The following is a 27,678-nucleotide window of genomic DNA, read 5'->3' as shown; positions in this document are numbered from 1 at the left end:
GTACTGTCTAAACCATGCTTAGGGCCTAGTCCTTTCTCCTTAGCTCCTTATGCAGGGCCCATCACTGTGGTGTCTAAGTATCTGACATCTGTGGCCTCTAGAGCAAGTGGGAGCTGGTTGAAATGGAGGACTGGAGAGATGGGTCTATTCCCAGCTCTTCTAGGGCAAGTCACCTCCCCTCTCGCTCCATTTCAACGGTTAGTTCTTTGGGGCAGGGATGTTCTCTTCCTAGTGTGGCTAGTCCAATGGGGCCCTGATCTCAGCTACGCCTTCGGGGCGCTGGTTTTAATGTTGATGTTAAAGCCGGCATGGACAGCAAAGTTCATGCTGCCCAACTGGAGATCACTGAGAGCAGCAGCACCTGTAAAACAGCCACTTCAGAAGGGGCTGACGATGGCGGCTGTCAAGGTTCCTTCCCCACTCTGAACTCTAGGGTACAGATGTGGGGACCTGCATGAAAACCTCCTCAGCTTACTTTCACCAGCTTAGGTTAAAACTTCCCCAAGGTACAAATTAATTTTACCCTTTGCCCTTGGATTTCCACTGCCACCACCAAACTTTATCTGGGTTCCTGAAAAAACGGAGTTTGGACACTTCTTTCCCCCCAAAATCCTCCCAACCCTTGCACCCCACTTCCTGGGGAAGGTTTGGTAAAAATCCTCACCGATTTGCATAGGTGACCACAAACCCAAACCCTTGGATCTTAGAACAATGAAAAAGCATTCAGTTTCCTTACAAGAAGACTTTTAATAGGAGTAAAAAGAAAAGAATCACCTCTGTAAAATCAGGACGGTGAATACCTTACAGGGTAATTAGATTCAAAACATAGAGAATCCCTCTCGGCAAAACCTTAAGTTACAAAAAAGACACACAGACAGGAAATTCATTCTATTCAGCACAGTTATTTTCTCAGCCATTTAAAGAAATCATAATCTAACACATACCTAGCTAGATTACTTACTAAGTTCTAAGACTCCATTCTTGTTCTGTCTCCGGCAAAAGCATCACACAGACAGGCACAGACCCCTTGTTTTTCTCCCTCCTCCTAGCTTTTGAAAGTATCTTGTCTCCTCATAGGTCATTTTGGTCAGGGGCCAGCGAGGTTACCTTTAGCTTCTTAACCCTTTACAGGTAGGAGGATTTTTCCTCTCGCCTGGAGAGATTTTAAAGGGGTTTTACCCTTCCGTTTATTTTTATGACAGCAGCCCTTAGGAAGTACCTCTGACCTGAATGGCCAGACTGTACAGGCAAATAATCGCTTTCCTGCTCAAGGGGTAGAGCAGTGGTTCCCAAACTTGTTCCGCCACTTGTGCAGGGAAAGCCCCTGGCGGGCCGGGCCGGTTTGCTTACCTGCCACATCCGCAGGTTCGGCCGATCATGGCTCCCAGTGGCCTGCGATGCTTCCAGCAGCTCCCATTGGCCTGGAGCAGCAAACCGCGGTCACTGGGAGCCGTGATCGGCCGAACCTGCGGATGCGGCAGGTAAACAAACCGCCTGGCCAGCCAGGGGCTTTCCCTGCACAAGCTGTAGAACAAGTTTGGGAACTGCTGGTGTAGAGGCTTCAAGGCACAATCGACTCTGCTGGCAGTAAACTCTCCCGGTAGCGATTTGACAGATCTTGCCTCTGTTTTTAGTTCAGTCTTTGCTCTTGAGCACTTTTTGACCTCTGTCTCCATGAGTTCCTAACAATCTTCAAAGCTGGCAAGGAGCCTCTCTTCTTCCCACCATGTTCCCCTAATAAGCAGGTCTGATTTTCCATTGTGAGAGAGCATGTCTCCATTCCAAGGAGCAAAATTAGAAGGGATATTAATACCAGACGCTGCTCCCCCTAGCCCCACGTGCTTTGAAATATGGCAGAGGTTCTTTAAAGCTCTTCCACAAGGGATACTGATCCTCCTGAGTGGTGTACAGCTCCACCAGGCAGAGGCCACAATGAGTCTTGAAGACAACTAAAACTCTGGATATGAGGGCATGTGCAAGCAGTCTGGGATGTGGTCCGGGAGCGAGTTGTCCTGAGTGTGTTATCTGCCCTCACAAGCCGCTCACTGATCACTGGAGCTGTGGAGGCTGAAACTAGTTTCTGAGTGGTAAAGATTCCAGAGTACCTTGTGTGTGCCTTTTGAAACATGCAGTGATGCCTTTGCACGCAAACTAGCAGCAGAAGGTTTCATCTGCCAATGGGCAGAGCATGGTGTGATGCAGTAATCCACCTAGCTAGCTGCCTGGGACCAGAACCCTAGTCTCAAGTGGATTTTTTTGTTGTTGCTATGCCTGATGTCCTGCATCCTCTGGGTCTGAACTACGCTTGGTGATGACAGAAGCACCGGCTGCCCATTGCTGTAACTCCCTTCGTTCCCAGCAGCATTTGTGGACAAGAATGTGGTGGCGGCCGTAACGGAACTGGACTAACTCAGACTAACTGAATGAAGACTGTCCTATTCATTTTAAAATGCCAAACCAAAGAGGGATGGCAGTGTCTGCCACTAAACCATCCCCCTCCTTACCAGCATAGGGCAACACGAATGTCTAGTTTGTTTGTATCTGTGTGAATAGCTCCAAAGTAACTCTTTAAAAATGGAACCCTGATATGCCCCTCTGTGTTGTGTTGTAATATTACAGCCCCCTATCGTAGCTCCCGAGGGGAGTGTTAGAGCAGCAAGTTGGGCTGGGTTGCATCTGCCTTCTCTGGCATTTGAAATATTGTCACGTTCTCTCTGAGCTGTACTGAGATCCTTGTGCTGCTTTTACACATCTCAGAGTGCTTTGTATTGTCCGCAGCCTATCAATAATAAATAGCCTTGTAGACTTACTGTGAAAGTTGGAGTAGCAAAGCCTTTAGAGGCTATTGATGTGCACTCTGGATGCAGTGAACGTGCAGCAATATGTTGTAATCTAGTATTAAACTTGATTAGCCCAGCAGTCTCATTTGAAGATTGTGTGTGTGTTGCTGTAGGAAGATCAATCTCCTTATTCTGGCTGGACTTCGCTTAAGAGTGGCGTGTGTTAGGTTTTTCCAAAGAAGATGCTACGCAGCAAGAACAGGTGTGAAATGATTTCCTCCTCAGAGGTGCCCCTGGGAAAGCAGGGGTGGTGAATGGAGTGGTGAGGGTGGGCACCTGAAAGATGAGGCTAGAGATCTGTAGGCCTATTGCTGTTGCCAGCGCTGCAGGTTTTCAGGCCCCCCACGGGGAGGGCCGTGGAAGTCGGATTCTGCACTAGCAGACCTGACCTATCCCTTTAGATCTAAACAGGCAGGGCTGAAATCTGAGCCCCCCCCCACTTTCAGGGTGGCTTGATCAGCCTGTTAGAGAGGCTCTGCCTGTGAACTTTGGGGCACCTGTTAAGAAAACCTGTAGGAACCTTCCTCTTGATACTCACAGTCAGCAGCAACATTCACAGCATCAACTGCCACCTGCATCTGTTCTCCCCCCAGACCCCTCAAAAAGGACCCTAAACCAAGCAGAGTTCCTGTAACCTGAAACAGAGCATCTGGCTCTTCCCCCAAGTCCACCAGAGATGGCTATTGCTGATGGGCCTCTATGGGGAAGGGGCTCAAACTCTGCAGTGATGGGAAGTAGGATGAGGCCCTAAGCTAGAGGACTCCAATCTCCAGCGCTGTCAGTCTGGCACCTTTTTGCCAACATTAAACATTCACACCCAAATTTAAATCTCAAATATTGTCCTGCACTTCTGGGCAGAGCACACACTGCTCACAGCTCCCCCTTCCTGCCTCCCACGTGCATCTGTTGGCAGCCTGCTCAGGCATGAGATTTCCGAAGAGAAACCACTTGCTTCCTCTTTGTTTTGGGAGTTGTGCTGCTTTTTGGAGAGCCGAAGGCCAAGGCTGCCTGCTGTGGCGCTCTGAGGGCTGCTTCCCTAGCTGGCATAACTTTCGATCTCTGCCACCTTCACGTCTGGTGTCTAACTTCAGGCTTTGATTCCTGCTTCTCTTGTGAAAACTCACGTCAGACTTTTGCCCCAGTGGGGTTGTCTTTGGAGATTGAACTGGGACCCCCCAGATCAGAAAGCAGGAACCTCGCCCGCCTGAGTTGAAGGACCAGGTCTGTTGGCCAAGGCCAGTGGTCCTCAACCTTTTTTCATGTGCAGACTCCGTTGGCGATTGATTGTCTGTATATACAGGTGAATTCTGTCCAGTCTGTTTTCAGTCTGTCCTTTGTGCATAGTTCATGGATCCCACGACAGGCTGAGAACCACTGAGCTGAGAAGCAGTAGCAGACTCATCAACCTCTTTCCATGGATTGCCACTAGAGGGAGACAGCAAGCCCCATGGCTAGGCTGGGTCATGTGACTTAAATACAAACTACCTTTCCGTTTTACAATTTGTTTTTTAAAAAGGCACCTACCTCTTACCAACGGCCTGGCCGTACAATTTGCACAATTTGGAGTCCTCTGCATTTCAGATCTTCAGCCACTGTGAATTGACACAAGGCTATTTTAAGTCAAGAGCATCTGTCCCTCTAACACTTTTCCTTCTCACAACACCCTGCTCCACAGCTATTAAACAGCTTGAATAAAGATTCCAAATAGAAGAGAAGCCAAGAAATAGTAAATTAACCAAGTCCTGTGCCACATTGTAACCTCCAGTATTGGTATTCACACTGGGAAACACACAGGCAGAATTCCTCACTGTGCTTCACTTGAAAACTCTTCAATCAGTTCAAAATATAGAACTGAAATTAAATCTAATCTCAGTTTAAATGGAGTCTCGAGATCCAGTAGGAGAAGAATGTTCCGCTATGTAACTTAAAGGATGCCACAGGGCTTTTAAGTTGTGCGGTTTTTGGTTTGTTTTTTTAGGACAGCTGTTTTTCCAACACTTGTCTCTTCTACCACATGAGTATGCAGTGTATCCAGTCATTATGGCCCTGATCCAGCAGAGGACTTAAGCACGTGTGTGACTTTACATTAATAGCCTTATTGATATTCTCATGCTTAAAGTTGATGCTCGTGTTTCAGGGCTTCTCTGTACTGGGGCTGGGGGTTGTTCAGCCTGCCGTGTCCTTGGTATAGTATGTTTACCTGCTAGAAACAATGAATTTCACAAGCGGTTTCTACATTTTGTTATAGCTTCATTGTTTTGCCTTTAAATTCTCCCCACAGGAAGTAGTCTTGCTATTTCATCTTCCAGCAATACTTTTGGCAATGCTTTCAGCTTTTTGTAAGCAGTTTTCCCTCTCTAGGCAATATCAAGTTTATATCTGTGTTTACTTCCCCACTGCAGCCTCTCAGCACTGCTTGTGTGGCAGTCATTTCATGAACCACAGCCTTGGGGGGTTAGAATAAAATCGATAGAATCAATTTTTTTAAAAAATAGGTTTGCAGTGTTTGTTGTAGATATGTTTGCTCCTAAGGTATGAGAGAGACAAGGTAATATCTTTTGCTGGACCAACTTCTGTATAGTTGGAAAGCTTGTCTCTTTCACCAACAGAAGATAGTCCAATAAAAGATATTACCACCACCATCTTGTCTTTCCTTTTTTTTTAATGCTGCTATCTCATCAAGTTAAAGGCAGCTACAATCTCATTTTGCTCTGTCTCTTCCACTGGGAAGTCAGTCTTTCTCCACTTCTTTGTAGTTTATTTTAACTTTAGTCAAACTGCTTATCTAGTCTACCTTTAACCTCTTTCCATTGAGAGTCCAGGAGTGAAATGGTCAGTTATTCCACAACTTCCTTGTCTTATATTTCTAGTTATGCTATTTCTTTCTGCTGCATAAGACAAGATTAGACTCCATCCTGTAATTGATGTAATTCTCCAGCCTCGAAGAGGTTACTGTAATATTTGCTGCTTTCTACAAGACTGTCCCAATTATTTAAACCCAGTGAAGCAAAACGTTGAATAGCGGAAATGGCTCCTCCCCGTGTGGTAACTCCGGTTACCCTGATAATGAACTCGCTCTGTCCCAGATCCTTAGCTGGTGTATACGGGCATAATCTGAGGATTTGGCCCAATGGCACTAAATTAAGGGTCTTGTTTAAGTATATGTTCCTTCTGCAGTGCCCATGGAAGAACACAAGAAGGTCTTAAACTGGACCAGGCTTTCCTTCTGAATCCTGCTTTCCATTAGTCCAAGCTGCAATCCTTGGTAACTCAGCTACTCAATAATACTGCATAAAGTTTGGGATCCTGATGAGGCCTCGCCCTGAGGATAGCGGTACAGTCTCTTCTGAACAGGGGCCCAAGAATCTCGGAGCAGTCTATAGCATTTCCAACCAGTCCTGGGATGTCTTTGTTGGGAGCCTGTAGAAGACATAAAATGTTAAGCCCCAAGCTCATACCCTTAGCACATCACCTACCTAACATAACTTATTCCACACCCTGGAATCCTCTTGGAATTTTTCCAACAAAGAAGAGAAGTTGGCTTATCCAGGGTGTCTATTGTATCCATGTGATTGAATGTTGAAGGAGCCCATGAGAACGTTGAGCATCTCTCCAGTTTCCCTATCAGGTATAACTGGTGTTCATGGCTTTTTTGTGAGCCTTTTATAACCTAAGACCTTATCACAGCTGGCTCCTGGAATCCAGCAGGTATGGGAGACTCCAAGCTGTTGGGAGTTCGGTTATTCTCCTTCCTGCTTTCCCACCCTCTGCTCTTCCATTGAGCAAGGCCTTGCTAGAGGGGAGGACTTGCCTCTGTTACCCTTGTGCTGCTATCGCTCCAGCGTCACGCAGTGCAGCATGGGCAAGTCTGTGCTGCAGGGAGAACAGGGGCTCGCTAGCACCAATGACCCTGTTGCCCAGCTCGACCCTGTTGCCCAGATCTACCCTCCAATCTGCACCTTGATTCCCAGTGACCACACTGGGAATTGTGGGCGTGGATTGAGGGGAAAAATTTATAATTTATTTGCATTGCAGTAGCCCCGTTGAAGCATGCCCACACCCCCAGACCCTGCCCTGAAGAGCTTATGATTGAAGTAGAAGGAGCCAACAGGCAGATAAGGAGCACAAGGTACTGGTGAGATGGCTGTGACATGTAATGAGCCGTGGTCTCATCGCACACAGTAGCCACGTGCTTTGCCGGCCTGGTGGTGGAAGTGAGTTTGAAGGAGAGATGTGGATGACTCTGGCAGACTCCTCCTCCCGGGGATCAGCAGTAGCCTGGGCAGAAGCGTGCAAGTGCTTGTGGGGTGATTTGACTGATGGGACCCAAACTGTTGCCTGGCCATCTCTTTGTGCCCTGTCGTGGACCTGCAGGGCGACCTACAGCCGGAGAGCAGGGATCTGAACTTTCGAGGTAGTGCTTCCTTCTCGAGGTCTGCTCGTCTTGGGGCAAGAGAGCAGCTTCTAATGGACACTGTGGGTAGAGACGGCTATAGTGAAGGCTGCAGGGTGAACACACCAGAAGGCTGTTGCTGTCCAGTGTGTGCTCAAGCTATTTGGAGCAGCCAAGGTTTTGACTGGTTAATTATTCACCGTTTTGCTCAGCTGTGGGTGCAAGGTCTGAATGAATAATACTGGGAATGTTTGAGCTATACTGGGGGGGCATGAGGTGGAGACATGTTCCCCCCATGCCCTCTCTTAGGCTGGAAAACAAGCCACTGGTGCCTGTAGAGTTTTAGTGAAAATATTTCATATTCAAACTGTTGAAATCCAAAACAACAACAGGGGTGTGGCACTGGCTTTTATGAATGGAAACAGGTGAGTCACAGGCCCGACTGGAACATGGATAGACATATTAGGCTAAATTTATACTATGAGCTAGCGATGTGATTCCCTGAACATAAGAATGACCGCACTGGGTCAGACCAATGGTCCATCTAGCCCAGTGTCTTGTCTTCTGACAGTGTCCAGAGCTTCAGAGGGAATCAACAGAACAGGGTGATTATCTAATGCTCCATGTCCTGTTGTCCAGTCCCAGCATCTGGCAGCCAGAGATTTAGGGACCCCCAGAGCACAGGGTTGCATCCCTGACCATCTTGGCTAATAGCCAATGATTGACATATCTTCCATGAACCCAGTTATATTTTTGGCCTTCACAACATCCCGTGGCAACGAGTTCCACAGGTTGACTGTGCGTTGTGTGCATTACTTCCTTTTGTTTGTTTTTAAACCTGTTGCGTATTTCATTGGGTGACCCCTGGTTCTTGTGTTATGGGTAAATGACACTTTTTCTCTGCACCAGTCATGATTTGATAGACCTCTATCATCTCCCCCCTTAGTCATCTCTTTTCCAAGCTGAACAGTCCCAGCCTTTTTAATCTCTCCTCATACGAAAGCTGTTCCATACCCCAAATCACTTTTGTTGCCCTTCTCCAATTTTTCCAATTCTAACAGAGTCCCAATATTAGAACTGGAAGAAGCTCACGTTCACACGCGCGCACTAGCTCAATGCGCGCGATGGGAAGTATAAATAGCAGTAGCATAGGCAATGCCAAAGCCATGCCAGGTCCATACCCACCAGTTTCAGGTGGATCTGTATTCGGCATGGCTAAGCCGTGCCACAATTGCCACGCCCCGCACTATGGTGGCTACGCTTCTATTTATACTCCTGTTATCTCTCACTGAGCTAGTGTGTCCATGAGCAAGGGCGTCACCCTCCTAGCTTGGAGTGTAGTCATAGCCTTAGAGTGAGTGGTGGTGTATTCTCTCCCTAGAAATCAAATTCAACAGTGTCTTAGAAGCTTTCTAATCAGGGGCGGCTCTAACAATTTTGCTGCCCCAAGCAGTAGCCGCCGAATTGTCGCCGTGGGACACGGACTGCCGCCCCATTCTAAATGCCGCCCCAAGCACCTGCTTGGAAAGCTGGTGCCAGGAGCCGGCCCTGTTTCTAATGTAGGACTTCAAGGGAGTGGAGGTGGAATTTAAGGACTGGTGGACCGTTATGAAAATCTAGGGTATAAGACCTCTTTTTAGATGCAGAGATTACCCGATAGAAAAGGATAAAGGGAAATGGTCTAAAAACGTTCAGTCGGGGAGAATTTCTGCTCCTCAGAAGAACAGGTTGGATGTTTGCTTGCACAACAAGGTGTAGGCCAAGTCAAATGGCCCAGACCCATAGGGCTAACTATTATAATTTTGGGGAAGAGACCTAATTATAAAGCCCATGGAGCTCTTTGCCAAGACAGTCTCTCAATAGAAGCCTGAGATGGAATGACCAGATGGGTCTCATCAAGGCTGCGTAAAGACTCTTATCAAGATGGTCGTCTGGGATATTGCTGGTCTCAAAAGCAAATCTCAGGATTTGGAAGGTAGGAGTTATATATCCCAGTTTGATTTAATTTTCCTCCAGGAAACTTGGGTATCCAAGAAAGGGACTTTATCTCCCAGACTTTGAATCCATGTTAGGGAGGGGTAGACCTGTCAGTTTTTAGTCCTCTTTGTTTCTATTTAATTTAATGTTAAGAATATTAACTTAACGTCGGGTAACTCCTGTTGCCAGGCCTTTGGTTTATTGTTCCAGATAAAGTTGTTCTAATAAGCCTGAATGTTTGCTTGTCTTCCCCTTGGGGTCTCCCTTTATGAGTCCCTCTGGGCAGAGCTGGACTCACTTTTGGAAAACTACCCATTAGCTAACGTTGTTCTTCGGAGAGACTTTAATGCTCAGCTGGGGATGGAGAAATTTGTAATCTTCCCATTGACTTACTGAAAAAGGCCTTTCCTAGGCCATCCATGGGTGAGAGTGGGAAATTTGGGTTGCAAATTTGCAGTAATCCTAAATATCTTTTGCTTGGAGGTGTTGAATGGCAGAGGATGCAGTGCTGCTCAGGGCCATTTTGCATTTATCTCAATTAGAGGGAGCAGTTCAATAGTTTATTGCAGTTCTGATTTTTCAGCTGGTCCTGTTTCTCTAATTGTGCAGTGGCTTCTAAACTGGGCAGTGATCCCCCAACTCCTTCAGTTGAACTATTGTTCAATTGTCCCCTTTCTACACGGGTTGGGGGGTAAAGTGTATTCCATTCATGAATTAGGTACAAATTTAATAGTTTCTAACATCCTATTACTCATGAAGAGCCAATTACTGGAACTTAAAGATGCATTACATGTCTGCCTAGCATTTACTGATTATTTTGTTTTTTTAAAAAGGGTATGATTTAGCTACTAAGAAAAGAGATTTTCATCCCATCCAAGATAAAATAATCTGGTGTGATATGTATTGTGCTGGTTAGAAGAAACAGCTTCAGATTCTTGTAATGCCTATTAGAGAAAGGGGCTTACCAAAATCCATTATGAAATTGGTTATTTTTAGAAAGAACGATAAAGAAATGGTTTAAATAGGAAAAAGTTTGATCATCAAAGGGCCCGTTGGAAGGGATTTTAACTTGCTGCTGCTGAGAAATTATCTTTTTAGTATTTTGGATGTTGCAGGCGAGGGTAAGATCAATATTTACATTAAAGTTCTTATCACTAAATGTTGGGAGAGTTGGTTTTCTATGTTCTTGGATGCCAATCCAGTCACATGGTCTATGTCGATGGACTTTACCCGTCATGCTCTTCTGGAATAGCTGTAGGTCTCCATATAGAAGATGTCTATAAAGATATTGATTGATGGGCTCCTATTGCTAGCAAAATTATTGGTTATAAATAAGAGATTTCCCTGGCAGGCTGCTTTACAGGTATTGTCCCTCTATGAAAGAAGGTGATAGAAATTCCCAGGGTGATTAAAAGACTAATTGGATGATAGAAGTGGTCTTTAAAATCTATTCCAGGTCCCCCTCCAGGAGTTCAGAGCACTGTGCTGAGAGCGGAAACCTTTTTGCTGAGGAACAAGCCAGCTTTAGGAATCACCACTCAACTATAGATAATCGTTTCATGCTCTCACATTTGATCTATAAATATGGGTCCCTGTATTGGGACTCACCCCTGTGGCGCCTCCTGCTGGTCGTCCTTGGGAATTAGCTCTTCCAGCTCCCGGAGTGCCTTCTGCAGGCCGGTGTCCCGCTTGTTGCTGGCCCCCGTGTCCCGCCTGGACCACAGTGCCCCTTTACCCAGGGTGCTGCCCCCTGCAGTACTCCCCACAGATCTGGGTCTCCTCCTCCCAGGGGAACCCCCACCCACTATTTACACCTCGCCTCAGGATATGGCTGCTGCCCAGTCACCATCTAGCCCCCGTTCACTGGGGCAGACTGCAGTATATAAGCCAATCATCACAGGCAAGGGGGGTTTGGACCTGCTGCCTCTGCCTACCTGTGGGCTGCCCCTTGCAACCCCAGTACCTATCTTAGGCCGTCTGCCAGGCCTCCAGCCTGGGGCTTTTCCAGTCTGGAGCCTCCCAGCTCCTCTGGCCTTCCCCAGCCCTGCTTCACCTTAGGTACCCAGGTATGCTCCCCAGCAGCCAGGCCCTTCTCCCTCTAAAAGCAGAGAGAGAGTCTGTCTGCTCCTGGCCCACGGCCCTCTTATAAGGGCCAGCTGAGCCCTGATTGGGGTGTGGCCACAGCTGAGCCTGCTTCCCCAATCAGCCTGGAAACTGCTTGCTCCCAGCCACAGCCCTCTCCTGGGCTGTTTTAGGCCCTTCAGGGCAGGAGTGGGTGACCACCCTGCTACAATCCCCCAAGGGGGATAAACTTCACGTGGCGCTCATTGATTTGAAATCTGCTTTTGTTGCTGTTGACACAGGTCATCTCTGGGGGAAACTCACAAGGGCTGGGAGAGACCATTTGGAGAGTCCTTCGTGGCCAAACTGTGGCCCCGATTAGGCTAGGATGGAAGGGTCAGGTAAGTGACCCTGTTCCTGTTACAAAGGATGCAGATCAGGGATGTTTATTGATCCCCCCGCCCTTTTTTAAAATTTTCTATCAATGAGGTAGATGGGCTATTGGAGGAGGAGCAAGATTTTTTCCCCTAAAATTCTGACCCAGCCAGTGTTGGTCGTCTAGTCTAGTCCACAGATGACTGTGTTGTCCCACGCTCCTTTGGGTCTGAAGTGTTTGTTAAATGACTTTAGCACTTTCTGTCAGCAGGAGTGTATGATTAAAAAGCTGAAATAATTTGGCTGTAGACCAAAGTTGGTTAAACAAACAATTGATGATAATTGTATTGAATGGATCAAGTCCTTTTCCTTATCTGGGTATTTTGCTTTGACATACAGGGGTGAATGGGCTAAACATATACAGGAGACTAAGGGGAGAGCCTTCCATGCAGGCAGGGTTTTTTTTTTTGGTTATGTGCATGGCGACAATTTGATTGAGAGCAGACGCAGATACAGAGGGTTCAGGGTTCACATTTGTGCCCCATGGTGTGGAAATTTGGGGCTGAAAAGAAGTTAGGTCATTAGAGGCAGTGCAAAACTTGAGAATGCTGTCTCCCTAACTATGCTCCGGCTGCTGTGTGTAGAGCAGGGGTGGATGACGTTCTGTTTCAACCAAAGCATAGTGCTTCTTGATTATTGATTATGAATTTATATCCGCTACCAAGGCAATGGCTGGAGGAACAGCCTAAGTCTAACCCTTAAGCTCTCCTGGTTTTGCAAGCCCATTGATCTATGCGTTCTTGGAGTATTTTGGGACTAGATTTGGTCAAGACTTTCTTAAACATTAAAATTGTAATTCAGTTTAGAGCTGAAAATATTTCTAAACAACTGGAAATGGCAGATGTTAAGGCAACAAATGTCTCCCTTGCTTAAAGACCTTCCCTAGATTTGAGAAATACTTGGGAATTCTGAAGAATAAGTCAGGGCAGAACCTTCATTGCTCTCTGTCCTCAAACAATGAGGCTGGTTTATCTTGAAAGATGCAGTGCTGGCTTTGCAAGCCACGTGGGTTTGACCAGGTTGACGATTTCCCACACTACTTATTAGGCCATCTCTTTTTCTGTCCCTCTGTATCTCATGGCTATTACCCATCTTGACCCAGAAACCTTTTGTCTCATTTTCTCAAAAAGGAGCACATTGATTATGGAGTTATAACGTTTAGGATTATGCAGGCAGTTTTCCTCTTGGCTAAAAAGGTAAAAACAAGAAAAGAATTTGTGTGAAGTTAATTTTCTGTAGGGATCAAATTTTTCTTCTGTGGCTTCACTTTTTTTAATGGGGTGGGGTTTAAGTGTAATCTGAATTCAGGAGAAGGGTTGAATCTGTGTTTGTTTTTTGTATTGCAGCAATTTCCTTAAATTTATCCTGATTCTGTTGGAACGTTATGGCTAATTCCTGAGATGCTAGACCAATAAATCCCTCGAGGGGGGAGTTCAGATCCTGCCCTCCATATCGCCACCCGTCCCCTTTCCTTGAATCCAAACTCCTTCCCTCCAGTCCATGCTTCTCTCTTGGAGCCTGGCAATGTCCTCTGGTGTCCCTTGCAAGCTGGCCCCCATTTGGGGGTGTCAGTCCCCTATGTAGTGGGATGAGGACAGTCTTCATCTCCTCTTTAACCCATCCTGGGAGGGAGGTGAGGGCTGCATGCCAAGGAGGAGCTGCAGAGCTCCAGCTGTTCTGGCCGCAGTCAATGGCCATGGGACTAACTGGAAGCTCTGTCTCCATCCAGTCTGTTCCCTTTGACCCCCTGGGCCAATGCTGTGGGCTCGGCCTGGCAGGATGTGGGAACCTTTTGAGCATGGAACGATGGCTGAGCCCCATCCTGGCTCAGCCGCCCACATGGCTTCTGTGGCTTTCTTTTGTATCCATAAATCATTTTTAATGTGATTAAAATAAATGCTGATTAGGGCTGCATGAGCATATTCCAGGAACTTACAGGCCTGCTGGGGGGGAACTAGGGAGGCAGATTTCAGCTGTTCTAGAAATAAAAGCTGATTGGATCAGAGGTATTAGCATAAGCCTTTGTGCCGGGAGCAGAGGAGATCATTAGAGCTGGAGACGAGTGCTGGGGGGCAGGCGGAGGGGATTATGGATAACGGGACATTGCCTCATTTGATCTCTTGTGGGGCATCTAAAGAATGTCCGAGAAATCTAATTTGGGCAGCTTGGATCCAGGCCAGCCTTCTGACTGGATCAGTCACTGCTTCAGGGAGTGGGCGTGTGAGACGAGTTAGGACTATGATTCTCCGTCCCCATCCCCCCCCACAGCCAATGGATTCAGCATAGGGCTGGATCTCTGGCACCGGGACTACAGATGCCCCAGGGCTGTGGCTGGAACCTGATCGGAGGTGAGCGCAGCTCGTCTCCTTCCTGTTTTTAAGGCAGTGGGCCCCTTTCGCTAGTCTAATGCTTTGGCGATGCAAAGTATCCACCAGGTTCTGAGTGTGGTAAAGAAGCTGGCTGCCAGTGCCCATGTGTGACTCCTGGCAAGTAGCTTGCGTTGATGTCCACGGGCACCCTACATCCCACCCCAGAACTGGATGGACTCTGAGAAACTAGGACTCTGCACCTTATTGGGGGGTGGGTGCTGGGTACCAGCCCACAGCCAGGAGGCCGCTGCCCTTGTAGCGCATGTTCTTGAAGGCGTCTCGCGGAAGAGATCTCTGCTGTTCTTGTACTTCTAGCTGCGGGACACCAGACCAGCGGGCATGTGGGGAAGGGGCAGCTGCCTCGGCCTTGCCTCTGTTTTGAACAGGACTGCTGCTGAGCTTGGCCTGTGGGGTCGGTCATGCCTTCAGTGCAAGCCTTGTAGTTGGACAACCGGGGCGGGGCTGCAGCATTTGTCCTTTCCCCACTGTCCCCAGCACCAAATGATATGCTCACCAAGTGATGGGGCCGTATAGCTCTAGCTCCATTGCACTGGAGAAGGGTCTCAAGGGACCCATTGCAGCTGTCCCTCCATGTGTGTGACTGAGGGGGGTTCAGCCGAATAGTGGGCTCAGGTGCATGCAATCACCCTCCAACTCGCTTGTGGGTGGCCCAGCACTCTGGGGGATGGTTCCCCTTGGCTTGTTCTGCCTAGTGAGTTCCTAGCCCTCTAGCAAAGGGATTAAACAGAGTCCGATGTCTAGTGTCAAAACACTGATAAGATCCATCAGTGAGACCAAATGAGTTTGGGTGGAATAACTGGTTCCTAATCTCTGTTTTTAATAAACCTGGTTGAGAAATCCTAGCCCCAGAGCACTTTACAAACCACAGAGTCACAGCAGTTCCTTCCCCAGGACTGAAATGCAGCCACCTCTGGAATGGAGCGCTAGAGCTGGTGCCCGGTGACACAAGACAGGTGTTTAGTACTGGAAGTGACCTACTGTGACTGCTGGGGAAATGCATTCACCCTGGCAATACGCATATTCGGAGGGCACATGGCAGGGGATTCTGCTCGGCCACAGAGTGGGTCAGGACCTTGCATCAGGTCGCATTTATTTTTGTGCAAATGTCTTAATTTCTGAAATATTTTTTTCATAGATATTTAGGTCAGAAGGGACCATTATGATCATCTAGTCTGACCTCCTGCACAACGCAGGCCACAGAATTTCACCCACCACTCCTGCAAAAAACCTCACACCTATATCTGTGCTATTGAAGTCCTCAAATCGTAGTTTAAAGACTTCAAGGAGCAGAGAATCCTCCAGCAAGTGACCCATGCCCCATGCTACAGAGGAAGGCGAAAAACCTCTAGGGCCTCTTCCAATCTGCCCTGGAGGAAAATTCCTTCCCGACCCCAAATATGGCAATCAGCTAAACCCTGAGCATATGGGCAAGATTCACCAGCCAGATACTACAGAAAATTCTTTCCTGGGTAACTCAGATCCCACCCCATCTAATATACCATCACAGGCCATTGGGCCTATTTACCATGAATATTTAATTACTAAAACCATGTTATTCCATCATGCCATCTCCTCCATAAACTTATCGAGTTTAATCTTAAAGCCAGATAGATCTTTTGCCCCCACTGCTTCCCTTGGAAGGCTATTCCAAAACTTCACTCCTCTGATGGTTAGAAACCTTCGTCTAATTTCTAGTCTAAATTTCCTGGTGGCTAGTTTATATCCATTTGTTCTTGTGTCCACATTGGTACTGAGCTTAAATAATTCCTCTCCCTCTCCGGTATTTATCCCTCTGATATATTTATAGAGAGCAATCATATCTCCTCTCAACCTTCTTTTAGTTAGGCTAAACAAGCCAAGCTCCTTGAGTCTCCTTTCATAAGACAAGTTTTCCATTCCTCGGATCATCCTAGTAGCCCTTCTCTGTACCTGTTCCAGTTTGAATTCATCCTTCTTAAACATGGGAGACCAGAACTGCACACAGTATTCCAGGTGAGATCTCACCAGTGCCTTGTATAATGGTACTAAAACCTCCTTATCCCTACTGGAAATATCTCTCCTGATGCATCCCAAGACCGCATTAGCTTTTTTCACGGCCATATCACATTGGCGGCTCATAGTCATCCTATTATCAACCAATACTCCAAGATCCTTCTCCTCCTCCATTACTTCTAATTGATGCATCCCCAGCTTATAACTAAAATTCTTGTTATTAATCCCTAAATGCATGACCTTACACTTCTCACTATTCAATTTCATCCTATTACTATTACTCCAGTTTACAAGGTCATCCAAATCCTCCTGTAGGATATCCCGGTCCTTCTCTAAAGTGGCAATACCTCCCAGCTTTGTATCATCCGCAAACTTTATTAGCACACTCCCACTTTTTGTGCCGAGGTCCAGTAATAAAAAGATTAAACAAGATTGGTCCCAAAACCGATCCTTGAGGAACTCCACTGGTAACCTCCCTCCAGTCTGACAGTCTAAACACCTGTGGCTCCATAGGTCCTACGGGACACACCCCCAACCTGCAGGCTGGAGCCTCTGCTGGGGAAGCGTGGAGGGCAACTTGAGTCTGATGCCCCCTGCAGCTCTGTTACCTTCTGGGCTACTGGGGGGTGGAGGAGATTCTTTGCAGATTCTTTGCTTCATCAGGCAGACTGAAAAGGCCCTGGCTTTAAGCTGGAGGCAGCCTGACAAGCAGTGACGCTTGTCCAGCACTGGGAGGGTGTTGCGACAGCTTGTTGACAGTCTAATCTGGAAATGACATTGTCTCTCATTTACATTTTTGAAAATCGGCAGCTCGAAGAGAATCTACCCAGTGTCCTGGCCTGCACCCAGGCCTCTGCTCTGAATAGCACAAGCTGTCAAAGCCACTCTCCCTTCCCTGGGTCTCCTAGATGTACGGATGCTGCATGTGACATCCGGACACTATCAGCTTGGCACAGGTTATCGCGAGCTGTCTGTTGCCGCGTTTTGGCGAGAGCAACTCTCTGCCACCTTGCAAACGGCCCCTATGAATCTTGCAAGAAAGATGGCCTGACAGGAGCGGAGGGGCTGAGCTCCTGGGAGATTTATCACAGGCTGTGATTTTTAAAGGCTCTCCAGAGATAATGGCCTCACAATGCAATTGCACCTGTTTGGAACAGCTGTGTGCCTCAGGAAATGCTTCAAGGATCGGGCTTTAAATTATCAGATTCTTAGCAGAGCCGTGTCCCTTTTAAAGACACCGATTCCTTGGCTATTTGTGCTGCCTTCCCTCTCTGCCTCTTCCTCAGCTTGGGGGGGGAGAGGGGCGTGAGCTAGTCCTCTCCCCCACCCACCCCCTTCCAGTTCTCATGCACTAGTGCAGTGCTGCAATGTTTGGCTCACTTGCTGCCACGGGATGTTTTTCCATTGGAATCACTCTTTAAATCATCTCATTCGGGGATTTCTGTCCACCTGGAGCTTTTTATTGGTGTATTTTTACGAAATCTGAATTGGGGCCAAGGTCACCCTGCTGCTGGTGTCCTTGCAAAGCCGCACAAAGCGCTCTGCCCCCTCGTTCTGGGCCAGCCCTCCTGGTCCGGGGCTCTGCGGGGCAGAGAAGGGTCAGTGTTCCCCTGGGCTGAAAGTGCTGTTGAGGCAAAGCGCCATCCTGTGCCTAGGGAGAGCTGGTGGCTCAGCTGGCCGGAGGGAGCATCTTGCCGATGATGTGTGAGGTGGGCACTCGGGGCTGTGATGGGAAGAGGAAATGAGGAAATGTTATTTCTGGCTGTCTAAGGAACTCTGCTCTAGACTTCGCTTGTAACTCTGCCGGCGTGCTGGCACATCCTCCCTTTTCATTTGCATTTACCTTGTTACGAGTGGTCTGTCCCCAGAGCAGGAGCGAGGTCATAGGGGAGGGAGCTGTGGAAGAAATGTCCTGGCCGTGGCAAGAGTTGGTGCCAACGTCTGCAGCCCGGGTCGTGCTGGTTTCCGAGGTGACTCTCTCTCCTCTCACCTTGTGCTGGAGAGCTAGAAGGGAGTTCTTGGGGCAACTTGCCAGGGACCCCCGTAAAGAGAGCGGCCCCGCGTCTGACGGGGAATCACAGAGGTTGCCTCCTCTTCAGGAAGTCATGCTCCTGGTGCAGTGCTCACCCATCCCAAGGCTCTCCGTGCTGCTCCAGCCCTGCGCAGAGGGGTGTGGGCAGGGCGGCCATGAGGAGCAGAGCTCCTCCATGCCAGCTCTGGGGAGGCTGGTGCGCAGAGGGGTGCTGTAGGTGGCAGGGCTTTGGGATCTGTTTTTGGGCCCCCCTGGGTCGGGAGCCCTGTTTGGAGGGGCCACAGCTATTATTCCAGCCCCTAAGATAGGGCTGGGGGTTGGCTGGTGAAGTGATATGCAGACCACGGAGGAAGAGCAAGGGTCCTGCCCTCAAAGGGGTGGGGACGGGCTACGTTCTGCACACACAGTCACTTACTTGGTCACTGCACAGGGAAGGATGAACTCTGCTGTGGGTACAGTGCCCATCCCATGGAGAAGCCAGACCAGAGATCTGCTGCAAGAGCAGCCGGGGGTGAGGCCTGGGCCCTGACAGATGCACATTTCATAGCCAGGCAGTGCCTCTCCTCCTGCCCCCAGAAGCCCAGCTCTGGGGACTGGCAGACAAAGCCTCATCGCTGATGGCAGAACTGAGGGGGGACAGTCTGCCTCTGAAATGACTCTGAGCCCAGTTAGCTCAGTGGCTCTCAGTTATGGTGTGAGCGCAGTGTGGCCTGTGAAATGAAGCAGAGAGCCAGGGAGGGAGGGGTGTGGGACAGGGGGCTCTGTTCTGGTGGGAGGGGATATGGTCTCCGCCCTGTATGGTGGCAGAGTTCAGAGCCAGGGAGGGAGGGGTGTGGGACAGGGGCTCTGTTCTGGTGGGAGGGGATATGGTCTCCGCCCTGCATGGTGGCCGAGTTCAGAGCCATTGGGTTAGGCCTTGAGAGAACAACATGCACTGTGCACCACACCTGCTGGCAGCCAGCACTGATGCTGGTTTTCTGTTGCAGGTAGTGGAAGGGGTGGGGGCTTGCAGGAGTAAGCAGGTGGTCAGCTGGCTGGATAGAGGAGACAGCTGAGGGGGTGAGTGAGGTGGCTGGGGCTGCCGGGAGGGATTCAGTCTGAATTAGCTCCCCCTTCTCCCCACTTTGATTCGTTTTGGCTCCAGTTCACAGGCTCCATGTTTAAACACATGCCCCCATGCAGGTTTCCTCCTGCCCAGGGAAGCTGTGTTTGGTTGCTTTGATCTGAGGTGGAGCTTTGTTAGGGTAATGAGGTGTTTATTCCCTGAGAGAAATGATGGATCCCAGGAAATGTTGCCAGGAAATGTTGTGAAGGCTGCATCCCATGTGCCACACAACCACTGCCTGGCGCGGCACTTGCCTGCTGCGTGCTGACCTGCTGCAGAATACGCCATGGCCTGCCTGGTTCATACACACCTCATCTGCCTCCAGGTCAGAAGCGACTACATCTGCAGCATGGCTTCTCTTTTCCTTTCCCTTTGCAAGCCACCTCCGCCTCTCGCTCCATGCCAGGCTGGCATCGCTGGCGTGGAGCTCCTGTTGGCTTGTGTAGCCAAGTCAAAAGAAAAACCAGGTCCTTGGGGGAGACCAGCTAAAGTGACTGGATGTGAGAGACCGCTCATGAATATGTAGCTTTCAGTGTGGAGAAATATCAGAGTCCAAGGCTAGCCTGGCAAACCCTCTTGTGCTACTGGCTTAGATTGGGCTCCTTGTATGAGCCAGGGCTGCAAGACTGGGCTCATAGCTGCAATTATCCTTTCCGTTATGGTACTATGGTGACTTTCCCGAAATTAATAGTAATGAATTATAAATCAGATGTTAGGAATTGTAGAAAACTGACATGGATCCCAAGTAAGATAGTGGAGAGGCTGGTACGGGACTCAATTTAATAAAGAATCAAAGGAGGGTAACATAACTAATGCAAATCAGCCAGGGTTTATGGACGACAGATCCTGTAAAACTAACTTGATATCTTTTTTTTGTTTTGTTTTTGGATGAGATTACAAGTTTGGTTGATAAAGGTAGTCGTGCTGACATACTATACTCAGACTCAGAACACCACTTGTGCCTCCAACTCCTTTATCCTTCTTCCTAGAGCCACATAGTCCGCAGTGATCCGCTCAAGGTCATTCTTGGCAGTATCATTGGTGCCCACGTGGAGAAGCAGGAAGGGGTAGCGATCCGAGGGCTTGATGAGTCTCGGCAGTCTCTCCGTCACATCGCGAATCTTAGCCCCTGGCAAGCAGCAGACTTCTCGGTTTTCCTGGTCAGGGCGGCAGATAGATGACCAGGGGGATGAGGTAGATGAGGCTTTCTTCCGGCAGCTCACGGAAGCTACTAGATCGCATGCCCTGATTCTCATGGGTGACTTTAATTTTCCTGATATCTGCTGGGAGAGCAATACAGCGGTGCATAGACAATCCAGGAAGTTTTTGGAAAGCGTAGGGGACAATTTCCTGGCGCAAGTGCTAGAGGAGCCAACTAGGGGGAGCGCTTTTCTTGACCTGCTGCTCACAAACTGGGTAGAATTAGTGGGGGAAGCAAAAGTGGATGGGAATCTGGGAGGCAGTGACCATGAGTTGGTTGAGTTCAGGATCCTGACGCAGGGAAGAAAGGTAAGCAGCAGGGTACGGACCCTGGACTTCAGGAAAGCAGACTTCGACTCCCTCAGGGAACGGATGGCCTGGATCCCCTGGGGGACTAACTTGAAGGGGAAAGGAGTCCAGAAGAGCTGGCTGTATTTCAAGGAATCCCTGTTGAGGTTACAGGGACAAACCATCCCAATGAGTCGAAAGAATAGTAAATATGGCAGGCGACCAGCTTGGCTTAATGGTGAAATCCTAACGGATCTTAAACATAAAAAAGAAGCTTACAAGAAGTGGAAGGTTGGACATATGACCAGGGAAGAGTATAAAAATATTGCTTGGGCATGTAGGAATGTTATCAGGAGGGCCAAATCGCACCTGGAGCTGCAGCTAGCCAGAGATGTCAAGAGTAACAAGAAGGGTTTCTTCAGGTATGTTGACAACCAGAAGAAAGCCAAGGAATGTGTGGGCCCCTTACTGAATGAGGGAGGCAACCTAGTGACAGAGGATGTGGAAAAAGCTGATGTACTCAATGCTTTTTTTGCCTCTGTTTTTACTAACAAGGTCAGCTCCCAGACTGCTGCGCTGGGCATCACAAAATGGGGAAGAGATGGCCAGCCCTCTGTGGAGATAGAGGTGGTTAGGGACTATTTAGAAAAGCTGGACGTGCACAAGTCCATGGGGCCGGACGAGTTGCATCCGAGAGTGCTGAAGGAATTGGCGGCTGTGATTGCAGAGCCATTGGCCATTATCTTTGAAAACTCATGGCGAACCGGGGAAGTCCCGGATGACTGGAAAAAGGCTAATGTAGTGCCAATCTTTAAAAAAGGGAAGAAGGAGGATCCTGGGAACTATAGGCCAGTCAGCCTCACTTCAGTCCCTGGAAAAATCATGGAGCAGGTCCTCAAAGAATCAATCCTGAAGCACTTGCATGAGAGGAAAGTGATCAGGAACAGCCAGCATGGATTCACCAAGGGAAGGTCATGCCTGACTAATCTAATCGCCTTTTATGATGAGATTACTGGTTCTGTGGATGAAGGGAAAGCAGTGGATGTATTGTTTCTTGACTTTAGCAAAGCTTTTGACACGGTCTCCCACAGTATTCTTGTCAGCAAGTTAAGGAAGTATGGGCTGGATGAATGCACTACAAGGTGGGTAGAAAGCTGGCTAGATTGTCGGGCTCAACGGGTAGTGATCAATGGCTCCATATCTAGTTGGCAGCCGGTATCAAGTGGAGTACCCCAAGGGTCGGTCCTCCGGCCGCTTTTGTTCAATATCTTCATAAATGATCTGGAGGATGGTGTGGATTGCACTCTCAGCAAATTTGCGGATGATACTAAACTGGGAGGAGTGGTAGATACGCTGGAGGGGAGGGATAGGATACAGAAAGACCTAGACAAATTGGAGGATTGGGCCAAAAGAAATCTGATGAGGTTCAATAAGGATAAGTGCAGGGTCCTGCACTTAGGACGGAAGAACCCAATGCACAGCTACAGACTAGGGACCAAATGGCTAGGCAGCAGTTCTGCGGAGAAGGACCTAGGGGTGACAGTGGACGAGAAGCTGGATATGAGTCAGCAGTGTGCCCTTGTTGCCAAGAAGGCAAATGGCATTTTGGGATGTATAAGTAGGGGCATAGCGAGCAGATCGAGGGACGTGATCGTTCCCCTCTATTCGACATTGGTGAGGCCTCATCTGGAGTACTGTGTCCAGTTTTGGGCCCCACACTACAAGAAGGATGTGGATAAATTGGAGAGAGTCCAGCGAAGGGCAACAAAAATGATTAGGGGTCTGGAACACATGAGTTATGAGGAGAGGCTGAGGGAGCTGGGATTGTTTAGCCTGCAGAAGAGAAGAATGAGGGGGGATTTGATAGCTGCTTTCAACTACCTGAAAGGGGGTTCCAAAGAGGATGGCTCTAGACTGTTCTCAATGGTAGCAGATGACAGAACGAGGAGTAATGGTCTCAAGTTGCAGTGGGGGAGGTTTAGGTTGGATATTAGGAAAAACTTTTTCACTAAGAGGGTGGTGAAACACTGGAATGCGTTACCTAGGGAGGTGGTAGAATCTCCTTCCTTAGAGGTTTTTAAGGTCAGGCTTGACAAAGCCCTGGCTGGGATGATTTAACTGGGAATTGGTTCTGCTTTGAGCAGGGGGTTGGACTAGATGACCTTCTGGGGTCCCTTCCAACCCTGATATTCTATGATTCTATGACTTCTGTTAGGTATTAGACTTGGTACTGCACAACATTTTTATTTAAAAAAAACAACTAGGATGATATAAAATAAACATGACACATTATGTGGATTAAAAACTGGTTAACTGATAGGTCTCACAATGTAACTGTAAATGGGGAATCTTTGAGTGGGTGTGTTTCCAGTGGGCTAGTTAATATTTTTATTAATGCACTGGTGGAAAACATAAAATCAGTACTGATAAAGTTTGCAGATGACACAAAAATTGGTGGTAAATAAAGACGAGGACAGGTCACTGATTCAGAGAGATTTGGATCGTTTGGTAAACTGGGTGCAAGCAAACACCATGCATGTTGTTATGACTAAATTATGAATGTGTACATGTAGGAACAAAGACTGTAGGTCATGCTTTTACACCATGAGCAATTCTATCCTGGGAGGCAGGGACTCTGAAAAAGATTTGGGGGTTGTGGTGGAAAATCAGCTGAACATGAGCTCCTAGTGTGACACTGTGGCCAAAGAGGCTAATGCGATCCTGGGATGTATAAACAGGGGAATCCTGAGTAAGAGTACAGAAATTATTTTACCTTTGTATTTGGCACTGGTGCAACTTCTGCTGGAACACTGTGTCCAGTTCTGCTGTCCACAATTCAAGAAGGATGTTGATAAATTGGAGAGGGGTCAGAGAAGAGCCATGAGAACGATTAAAGGATTGGAAAACTTGCCTTCTATGATAGATTGAGCTCCCTGAGTCTGCTTAGTTTAACAGAGAGATTAAGGGATGACTTGATTATAATCTACAAGTATCTACATGGGGAGAAAATATTTAATAATGGGCTCTTCAGTCTAGCAGAAGAAGGTCTAACACAATCCAAAAGGTGGAAGTTGAAGCTAGACAAATTCAGACTGGAAATAAGGTGTAATTTTTTAATAGCAAGAGCAATTAACCATTGGAACAATTTGCCAAGGGACATTCTCCATCACTGACAATATCTATATCAAGCTTTGATGCTTTTCTAAAAGATCTACTCTAGGAATGATTGTGAGGCAGGTCTCTGGCCTGTGATGCTGGAGGTCAGGCTAGGTGAGCACAATGAATAAGCCACTTGCATTGGTATTTTCAATTGCTGTCACATTGCCTCTTCTGAGGGGATGGGTAATGGGGATACGGTGCCTCTGACCTCTCAGTGACCAGTCTGAATTCAGCCCAGCTTGACCCAGAGGAAAGCTGTGGCTGTCTGGCTCCTAGGTGGCTTAAGATTTTGTGGAAGTGGGGTCTTGATGCAGGGACTTGCAGCAATGCCACCCTTGGGACCTCCTTGCTGTTGTCCTGCACTCAGAGGGCACAAGATTGCTGTGGAAACTGGCGGATCCTTCTAGGGAGGGCTGTGGCCTATTGCTGGTAGGGGGTGAGAGGTGCAGCGTGGAGGAAGGTTATGCTGGCCCAGCTCTAACTCTAGGGAACTAGTTAGCCTCCAAGCTCGTAGTGCAGTTGATTGGCACATTGTATCTGGAACCCATCCTGGATGTGGTCCATGGAATTCCAACCCCATCTGTGCCTCGGCTGCGCATCAGGGGACAGGCTCTGGTTGTGCTCTCAGCAGAGCTCTTTATCTGTGGTGACTCACCGTAGGATAACATTTTAAGTGGGACACTCAGCCTATCTCAGACAAGCAGCCAAACACACAGCAGCAGGGGTTCAGCTAAGTCCTGAGCGCTGGAACAGGAAATAGATCAGAATTTCCTCAATAAACACTCAGCACGGGGATGCGTAGGAGTGAAGAACATAACAATGGCCGTAGTGGGTCAGACCAATGGTCCATCTAGCCCAGTATTCTGTCTTCCCACAGTGGCTGGTGCCAGCTGCTTCAGAAGGAATGAACAGAAGTCTGCTTTGGACTTAACTATATTGGGTAATTTTACTTACACTTATTACTATTTAATTTATCAATTTGTTCCAAAACCACCTCTATTGACACCTCAATGTGGGACAGTTCCTCAGATTTGGTCACCTAAAAAGATTGTCTCAGGTGTGGGACTCTCCCTCACATCCACTGCAGTGCAGACTGATGCAAAGAATTAATTTAGTTTCTTCGCAGTGGCCTTGTCTTCCTCGAGTGCTCCTCTACCATCCAGTGTCCCCACTGGTTGTTTAGCAGCTTCCTGCTTCTTAGGTACTTAAAACTTTTTTTTTTTTTGCTGTTAGTTTTTGAGTCTTTTGGTAGCTGCTTTTCAGATTCTTTTTTGGCCTGCCTAATTACGCTTTTATACTTCACTTGCCAAAGTTTATGCTCATTTCTGTTTTCCTCTGTAGGATTTGACTCCCAATTTTTAAAGATGCCTTTTTGCCTCTAATCGCTTCTTTTGGTCCTCTTACTGTTCTTTTTAATTTGGGGTATACATTTAATTTGAGCCTCTATTTTGGTGTTTTTAATATTTCCATGAAGCTTGCAGACATTTCATTCTTGTGATTGTTCCCTTTAATTTCCATTTAACTAGCTTCCTCATTTTTGTGTAGTTCCATTTCTGAAGTTCAGTGCTACTGTGGTGGGCTTCTTTGGTATTTCCCCCCCCCTTCACAAAGGTGTTAAATATAATTATATTCTGGTCGCTATTGCTGAGCAGTTCAGCTATATTCACCTCTTGGACCAGAGCCTGTGCTGCACTCAGGACTAAATTAAGAATTGCCTCTCCCCTTGTGGGTTCCAGGACCAGCTGCTCCAAGAGGCAATCATTAGTGGTGTCTAGAAACTTTATTTCTGCATCCTCTCCTGAGGTGACATGTACCCAGTCAATACTGGAATAGTTGAAATCCCCCATTATTATTGAGTTTTCTATTTTTATAGCCTCTCTAATCTTCCTGAGCATTTCACAGTCACCCTCACCATCCTGGTCAGGTGGTTGCTGTATATCCCTACTGCTATACTCTTATTATTCTAGCCTGGAATTTCTATCCAGAGAGATTCTATAGTACAGTTTGATTCATTTGAGATTTTTACTACATTGACTCTACACTTTCTTTCACATATAAACCCACTCCCCCACCAGCGCAACCTATTCTGTCATTCCTATATATATATTGTACTCTGTACATGTCCCATTGATTGTCCTCATTCCTCCAAGTTTCTGTGATGCCTATTAGATCAATGTTCTCATTTAATACCAGGCACTCACATTCACCCATCTTAGTATTTAGACTTCTAGCATTTGTATATAAGCACTTATTAAATTTGTCAACTTGCACCTATGCTATGGGGATTTGCATATGGGAATGGCCCAATCACAGCTGGGCCAGTATGCAGACTCCAAGTTTATACACGGGACTTCTGTCATCTTTGTAAATCTGGCCAAGCAGCGGAACTTGATGAAGATCTTGACACCGCTAAGCTAGGTGGCAGAGGAGAGAGACTCCTCAGGGCTGCTTCCCAGACAGTCTCTGGAAAAACACTAGTCTGAAAGCATTTTAATCACAAACTGTGGCCCCCGGCTTCCTTCTCCTAGTCACACTATTCCTTTACTCCAGCTGTCCTGCAATCTCAGATTACCCTTGGCCCCAGGCTATTACGCCTTCCCTCTGGTACCAGAGGCAGCCCCACGATGGCAGCCAACAGGCACTGTTCCTGGCAGGGTTAATTTAGCTTGCCTCCCCCATTCTCTGTGGCTTAGTCATATAATCATGTTGTACCTCATTAATAGCTGGTCCCTGATCTCCTTACGGGTGCCTGGTTCCTATCCCATTCTGCAGAAGAGATGCACATGTCTGTGTCCCGCTTGGGTGCGAGGCCCACTCGCAAAACTCTGTCTTGGAAGGTGCCTGTCACTGGTGCAGGGATGTGATTTCAGTAACATGTGAATCAACACCTTGAATGATGCCCTTGTCTCTGCTCCAAGCACCTTCTGGCTTGCGGTTGAAGCTAGAATTTCCATGTGACCTTTGACTTCCTTTCCAAAGAGCTTAGGGAACCCACTCTGCATTTGATGGGTCCAGGAAATACTTTTTGCTTTGTGCTTAAAGTAGCTCTGAGCTATCCCCATCCCAGTCTCTCCCAGCAGGAGCCCTTGTGTGGAGGAAATAGTACAGGGATGGACAATATCCCCATGGAGATCAGGAGTTCCCCCATTTGGCAACTCTACCAGTTCATAAGCCAAAGCCCTTGCTGGTAGTAGCCTGTGCATCTTACCTGCCATGGGGCATAGCCTATTTCAAAGGCCAGTCTTGTGTCATGCCTAAGTACAACGGGCAGCCGTGGTGCCCCAAGCCCAGTTCAGGGCCTCGGAGCAGGAGCCTGGATTGCCAGACACACATCCCTGAAGGGCCTGGAGTCGGGAACAGCTAGTGCAGAAACTTAGAGGAAACTTCTCTCCATCCTGTGTACAAAGGGAGTTGCCCCAAGGGAGTCTTGTGGTGGGGTGTGGCAAACCGGTGTGCCTGGGAGCTGGCAATGCGTGAGATGAGGCAGGGATACTGTCAAGGGAGCGTGCCCAAGACATCCATGAGCCAGTGGAACCAACGGAGGCTGTGGGGATAGCCTTGCTCTACCCCTTTCTGAGCTGCCTGGTGCTAGATGGGCCCTAGAAGTGTCTACCAGGACTGCAGCTCTGTGCATAGGAGGTGAGCTCTTCTGACCTGGGCTCTGCTCCCTCCCTCCCGGCCTCATTTCAGTCTGGACCTGGCCTGCGGCAATGCTGTTCACATGGACTCACTGTGGTGAGCACAGGGGACTCGACCTCTCCCGGCAGGCGTGCTCCTTGTTCCCAACCCCTGCACGCAGAAATCCT

At 48.0% G+C, this 27,678-nt stretch overlaps 1 protein-coding gene across 5 annotated transcripts in view; it reads left to right on the top strand.

Annotated features, from left to right (window-relative positions):
• ST3GAL2 (ST3 beta-galactoside alpha-2,3-sialyltransferase 2) overlaps positions 1 to 27,678 on the top strand; it is a 121,950-nt gene that overhangs the window by 51,818 nt on the left and 42,454 nt on the right. Inside the window, exon 1 of one of the 5 annotated variants that reach the window (XM_084644536.1) lies at positions 7,233 to 7,254. The exons of the other annotated variants lie outside the window; for them this stretch is intronic. The gene's annotated coding sequence lies outside the window, so the exon portion shown is untranslated. Of the gene's footprint in view, positions 1 to 7,232; positions 7,255 to 27,678 lie in introns of those variants that run through there. 5 annotated transcript variants of the gene reach the window in all.

This window comes from Lepidochelys olivacea (assembly GCF_965140295.1).
Source record: "Lepidochelys olivacea isolate rLepOli2 genome assembly, chromosome: 12".
NCBI classification, from domain to species: Eukaryota; Metazoa; Chordata; order Testudines; family Cheloniidae; genus Lepidochelys; species Lepidochelys olivacea.
Note: the sequence above shows the minus strand (reverse complement) of the source record. Positions and strands in the feature narration are given on the sequence as shown.